This window comes from Lontra canadensis, unplaced genomic scaffold, assembly GCF_010015895.1.
Source record: "Lontra canadensis isolate GAN:19392208 unplaced genomic scaffold, GSC_riverotter_1.0 scaffold81, whole genome shotgun sequence".
Taxonomy (NCBI): Eukaryota; Metazoa; Chordata; class Mammalia; order Carnivora; family Mustelidae; genus Lontra; species Lontra canadensis.
In genome coordinates this window covers 8,082,619-8,089,775 of record NW_022631075.1, presented here as the reverse complement: position 1 = coordinate 8,089,775, position 7,157 = coordinate 8,082,619, and positions in this window count along the sequence as shown.

Here is a 7,157-nt window from a genome sequence, read left to right as displayed (position 1 = left end):
AAGTCAAATAAGTCAGAGAAAGACAAACGCCATATGATTTCACTCATATGTGGATTTTAAGAAACAAAAGAAAAACAAGCAAAGGGAAAAATGAGAGAGAGAGACAAAACAAAAAACAGACTCTTAATTATAAAGAATAATCTGATAGTTATCAGAGGTAGGGGACGGGTTAAATAAGTGATAGGGATTAAAGAGCGTACTTGTCATGATGAGCACAGGATGATATTTGGGACTATTGAATTACTACACTATACACCTGAAACTAATACTTTATGTTAACTAACTGGAATTACAATTAAAACTTAAATAAAAAAAAGATATACTAGGATTTATTGCTAAGTATAAAACAATCCTCCCTCTCCCTTCTGTACTTCATTATATTATAGGCATATCCTGGTACTGATGCTGATACCACAACATCTTATAGAGTTATTAGTAAAACATTTAAACTTTTACTTGTTCTTTATAAGTCTCAAACATGAATCTAACATGGACTGGTTCAGGAAATGAACCCATTATACTCATATTCATCTACTCTTTGTTTTTCTATTATGCTTGTTATGTCTTCCTATTTTTTCACTTTGAAGAATTTTCTTTTAAAATGTTTCTCAGGCCCTCAAGTAAATAGGCCACTGGTTTCCCAGGCCTGACAATATGCCAGAATCCCATCATAGGCTCATGCTGGAAAACCATTCACTCCAGTTGCCTCCAGTTCTTACCCCACAACCCTCAAAGGACTTTTACCAAAATTTCAATTCTATAATTAGCATGAAGTTGAAATCATTTCAGTGTACATTTATTCTTATCAGGAAGTGAGTCATAGAGTTCTGAAGGAAAGAGCTGGGTGGCTACTCTTTTCTTTAAATGAATAAAGACAAATGAAACAAATTATATATTGAGATTTATTGCCAAAGTTGAAAGTATCTAGACAAGGCTGTTCAGGGTATTTAAGTTTGGAAAACATTTTAATTGAGGAAATGGGTATATTTACCTTCAAGAAGAGGAGCCAAAAGAGAACTACAATAGATGACTTCACATATTTGAAAGGAACTTGTTTTTTTTAAAGATTTTATTTATTTATTTGAGAGAAAGAGAGAGCATGAGAGGGGAGAGGGTCAGAGGGAGAATCAGGCTCCCCACTGAGCAGGGACTCCAATGCAGGACTCGATCCCAGGACTCCAGGATCATGACCTGAGCTTAAGGCAGTTATTTAACCAACTGAGCCACCCAGGCACTGCAGGAACTTGTTCTTTATAGCTGAGTTTGGCCAGAACTAGGGCCAGTAAATGAAAGCCAGAAAGAAACAGAGTTGACTTGAGTCTAAGAAAAGGACTTTGTAACATTAGAATAGACTCCTCTTAAAAAAAAAAAAGGTAGTAAATTTCCTTTACTGTATATACCCTAATTAAACCTAGATGGCCAACTGCCTGGGATTTAGCACATGGGACTCCTGCACTGAATGGGAGACTCTTCTAGATCAATAGATTTCAGACTTCTCTGAGAGGCCCTAAAGTATTCCTCATCAGTGCATCAGAAGCATCTAGCTATGTAAGAAGTGGAGAAGGTAGGAGAGAAAAATAAAAGTAAATTTACAAAAAAAAGAGATGACAGAATAGTATTGTGGAATCATTCTTGACCACTATTGCATCCTCAGTCCCTAGGATACCATTTGGTATACAGTAAGTACTCAGTAAACAAGCAGTGAATAAATTAGTGAATTAATGAATGAGAGAAAATAACTCACTACCAATAACAACAAGGACAAAGAAGTAGAATACAAGAATAAAGGAATGCCAGCAATATGTGTTTGTGTTGTTTGCGGGGAAAGTGTGGAGGAACAGTGAATCTACTACTGAAGATTCCTGGGGTAGAGAAAAGTAAGTTTCAAAGTGAACTGGACTTTTGAAGGAGATGAAATGGCAGAAGATGAAGTAAGAGAAGGCAGAATAGCAGTAAAAGTTCCCTAATAGTTGCTTTATCTGTCTTGTTTACTTGTGCATTCCCAGTGCATGATTGAGTTCCTAGCATGCAAGTAGGCGAAATTATACTACATTTGTTAGTATACATGTGAAATAAAATAGAATTTGTTAGAATACATGCAAAATATACATTTGTCAAATGAATACATGCATATATATGTAGTGATGGAAATGAGTCATGTATAGCACATCATGGGTTGATCTTGGAAATTCAAATATGAAAGGTGTGAGTAGTTTTCAAATGCATTGTTTCTAAACCTCCACTTTAAAATGATATTGTAGAGTATCTTTTTTTCTGTATAAACATTGTTAGTGTCTCCAACCATTCTCCATGCTATATTTTGCTTATGCCACATGTTAGCTCTGTGTTCTTAAATAAGTTTATAACCACTTTGAACTTCTGTTTCCCTATCTGTGAAAGAGAGATAATAACTGATACCTTATAGTACAGTTGTGAGGATTCAATGAGATAATTTGTGTAAAGTGTTGACACGTGATACGCGATCTTTTTTTCTTTTAAAAGCCAAACATGGTATAGTGGAATCATCCAACATTGGCTCCAGTATTGGCAATACATATTGGTTGTTTGAACTTGGACATGTTATTTAACATCTCTGAACCTCAGAGTAGCCTTGTTCAAAGGATTTTTGGAAGGGATAAATGAGAAAATACATAAAAAGTATTAAGTACAGTACATGAAAAGTGCTTAATAAGTAGTAGTTGTTGTGCTTATTATCTGGCTAGCTCAAGCGCTTCTGTTCTGATCAGCTTTTCCTGAACACATTCCAGTTGGTGCACAGTCTTCTGAAAGAGCTGTGGCCAGAAGTAGCAAAATACAAGGTGGCCTGACCAGAGGGTAATGGACCAGTCCTATTATTTCCTTAAATATCATACATTTGATACTGTAAGTTAGACTGCATTATTTTTTTTTTTTTTTTGTTAGCCCTTGATCAGTGCTGGTTCAGATTGAACATACTGGGAGGAGTATCACACTCTCCCTATACTTCTCTTATCTATGTGAATGTGGTTTCTTGGACACACCCTTATGACTTTTGGGGTCATGAATCCCAACTATTTACTTTCTAGCTATGGACCAGAAAATTAACTTTAGAGAACTCAGCTTCCCAGTTTTAGGGTGGGTGCAATAGCTTGCATCCACCCCAGCAAGGTGTCAAAAGAGTTGATAAATTTAAAAAGTCCTTAGAAATTTTCTATAGGTTATGAAGGAAACCCTGTTACATGAAGTAGTAATGTTTCATCTGGAATGGTTAGCTATATTTCATTGCTTTTTGTAAATACACAGTGGGACAATTCAGATGTTTCTGAAGGACATTATTTATTTAACATGCCATTAGACTTGCCCTGCCAGGTTGTATCAATAACACTTGATCTTGTACCTTGGAGAGTCCACTACTAAGAGGCCACTGAAATCCATGGGAAGGGCAATGAAAACTTGAGCTCTCAACTGCAAACATTTTTCTAAAATCGTAGGCAATGGGGGATTTCTGTCCTTATGGGTACCTGTATTTGTGCTGTACTGTGAACAGTAATAAACAATGTATCATAGAATTTTTAAGAGCATGGACTCTGAAATCAGACTGCTTGGATTTGAATTCTAGCTATACCATATACTAGCTGTGTGACCTTAGCAGATTATTTGTGTCTCAGTTTCTTTATCTATAAAACTGGGAAAAAAGTAGTAATTATCTCATAAATCTCATAAGGTTGTTATGAGGATTAAATGAATTTATGTACATTTAACACTTAGAATAGTGCCCTATATGTAGTTAGTGTTATGTGTTAGCTATAATTCTTATTCTAGTATTACTATAATTCTAGCTGTAATTCCAGTGTTCCTTTCCTGCTGGGTTTTCCAGACCTGTTAGTGAGCATGAGACCCTCACCTGATATCCTAATCCATTAGGAAATCCTGTTGGTTCTACCTTCAAAATCTGTCCAAAATTTCAACAGTCCTCATCATTTCCACCTCTACTGAGCTGATCTAAATCACTATTGTCTCTTTTTCTAAATATTTCAGTAGCCTTCAATTAGCTTTCTACTTTCACTCTTGCTCTGACCTCCCACATCCCACCAATTTTTTCTCAACACAGCAACTGGCATGACTACTTAAAGCTAAGTTAGATCATGACTTTCCAATGTTGAACACCCTCCAATAACCTTCATTTCAGAGTAAGCTCCTTATATGGCCTTATAAAGCCCTTTGTGATCAAGCTTCCATGACCTCTCTGACCAGTTCTTCTCAGTCTCCCTCTTCATAAATCCATTCCTGTCATCCTGTCATTTTTGCTATTTTTCAAACATGTGAGGTGTGCTCCTCAGGGACTTTGCATTTGCTTTCTTCTCCGCATGGAAACTCTTCCCCCAGATATCCAAATAGCTTTCTTTCTTACTGCCTTCAGGTCTTTGCTCAAAGCTCATTTTCTTAGTGAAGGCTTTCCTGAAGCTATGTTTAAAACTGCATCCCCTATTTTCTGACTCTGACTTTTTTTTTAACATAGTGTTGGACACCATTGGGTAGAACATAATATTTAGTTTATTTGAATATAACTGTTTTCTACCCTTATCTACAAAAATGTAAGTTCTTTGAGATCAGGTACCATGAATGTCCAGTGCTAGATCTGAACTTGGTTGTGTAGGTACCCAATAAATGTTGGGTAGTATTTATGCAATTCTCTGGATATAGTCAGAAGGATTTCATAGTATTTAAAATTACTAGATACTGAATACCTTAGATTTTTATATACTCCCTAATGATCTTGAATTATTCTTCATTTTCAGAAACAGTGTTACCAGTCATAGTTAATAATGGAAGGAGCTCTACATATCTTACTGGAATTTAGAGTGTGAGTGAGTATGTAGTAGGAAAGGAACAGGAGCTTGGGTATCCCGGTGGGATGAGCATCGCAAAGGAGTTAGAAAATCTAAAATAATAGAATTCTTAAGTGGAAAGAAGCCTAAAGACTTTAGGGGACATAGAATTCTTCATTTGACAAATGGGAAAATTAAGATGCAAAACGCTCCCTGGTTCATTAGCAGCACATTGAGCTTTCAGATTCTAGTCTAGATATAAATTTCAATGCCATTTTTATTGTATGTGATCCTTATTTCTAGGTAGAGGGCAGTGTAACACCTAGTTAAGGAACATTCAACATATAGAAATAAAACAAACTTGAGACCTACTTTAAAACTAAGTATAAGGGCAAAATAACATTATAAAACCTGGATACTGAAGTGGGGGAAAGAATGGTCAAAATGGATATGGGTTTATCTGAGGTGTTTCCTGAAAGACATGCTTTTGACATATTTTTGATGGAGATAAAGGCTTGAACTGGAATGGGGGAAGAGCTTATATGTAGATGAGTAAGAGGTATAGACTGCTTGAAATCTTAGAGCAGGAATTAACAAGTCAATACTTTTTGTTTCTTTGTGTGGGAGTCAAGGTTACAGCAAAAGATAACCTTGCTTAGAGGGAAACTATCAAATCTTTGCAAAGTGAGGCTTATTTCACTAAAAACAACTTGTTCTCTGGGCTGATAATTGACTACCATGCAACTGATGCTAGGAGATGCTGTTAAGCACTCTTTAAATGACTGTGTGAAAGTGAGGTTAGTGGTTTGCTGGTCCTGAGAGAAGGCAGGAATTGGCTGGATTGTTTTGCTTTTGTGGTAGGTACAGGCCAACCAAATAGATGTAGGCAGGGGAATGAGTTTAGAAGATTTGGGAAGTGAGGCCTAATTTTTGGAAGAGAAAAAAGGAAATTTGAGCATCCTTCTTTATTACCTCATTACATTTTGCTTTTTACCTGGTTGTAACAGAGATACACATTAATATTTTCTTTTTCAAATCCATGTATCAGACAGTTCTGCCATTTTTTAGATATGTGACATTGAGCAAGCTTCTTAATCTCTCTGAACTTAAAGTCCTTATCTCTCAGATAGGTGATAAATACCATAGCTACCCCTTAGTAGGTGACTATGATAACTGAAGGAACTGATGCATTTAAAGCACTGCCTGGCACATAGTGGGTTCTAAATCATATGTAGCTTTTATTCTATATAATGAAGTTTCCAGTTTGTATTATGTGTCATTGAGTATACAGCATGATAATATACATTCTTACTTGTTTCTCAAATAAAGCTGGTGAGGCGAATGGCATTTTGGTGGTGGTTATTGTCAATAATTTTATTTTTAAAAAGGACTATTTGCTTATCATTATCATCGCGTAAAAGCAGTTGCTTGCTTATACACAAAAAGACATACCTTTTCAGTTGCTTTTCTATGTGGGATCATTCTCTTTACTATACTATTTCAAAATTCAGGACCAATGCCTACATCTTTCTAAGTGACTATTTCTGCAATCACTTACTTCTTCTTTATGTCAAACAAACATGGGCACTCTTTAAAGGGCACTATTATGTTTCTGCTTTTCGAGATGGGCTTGCTCTGTCATTTAAGAAGCTAAGAATTTTTATCCAGAAGGAGGATGATATCTGCTTATTTTTTAATTTCTTAAAATATTTTATTTATTTATTTGACACAAAGAGAGATCACAAGTAGGCAGAGCAGCAGGCAGAGAGAGGTAAGCAGGCTCCCTGCTGAGCAGAGAGCCTGATGCAGGGCTAGATCCCAGGGTGAGCCCCTGACATGTGTGTCCAGTTAAATGATATAGTGGTTTGTTGATGTTGAGTGCCATATGCTGAGTCCAGGTTGGTCTTAGAGTTTATTTAAGGGTGCTGGAGGGTACAGTTGAGAAATAGCTAAAAACACATGGACACATAGTCCTTATGTAACATCCATCAAGGAATAAGCTTTCACATTGTGTATAAACAGAGATATGGGCAAGAGAAACAAATGACACTGTGAACACTGAAGTGAAGAAATAGAATTAAAGTCTCTGAATACTCCTGGAGCTCACTTTCTCAAATTCTTAACTCCCAGAAATACTCTCTGCAATATTTGAGATAGAGTCTAAGACTGTATCTGTTTGAGAGAAGTACAGAAACAAAGAAAAAAACACACCCACATTCACAGTCACAGACCAAAAAAAAAAAACAGAGTCAAATTAAGAAAGACAGATTGAGTTAGAGACAGATTGGGGAAAATGTAGGCAGAGAGAAACAGACCTCAGAGAACTCTATTATTCTCTGTATTAATGTA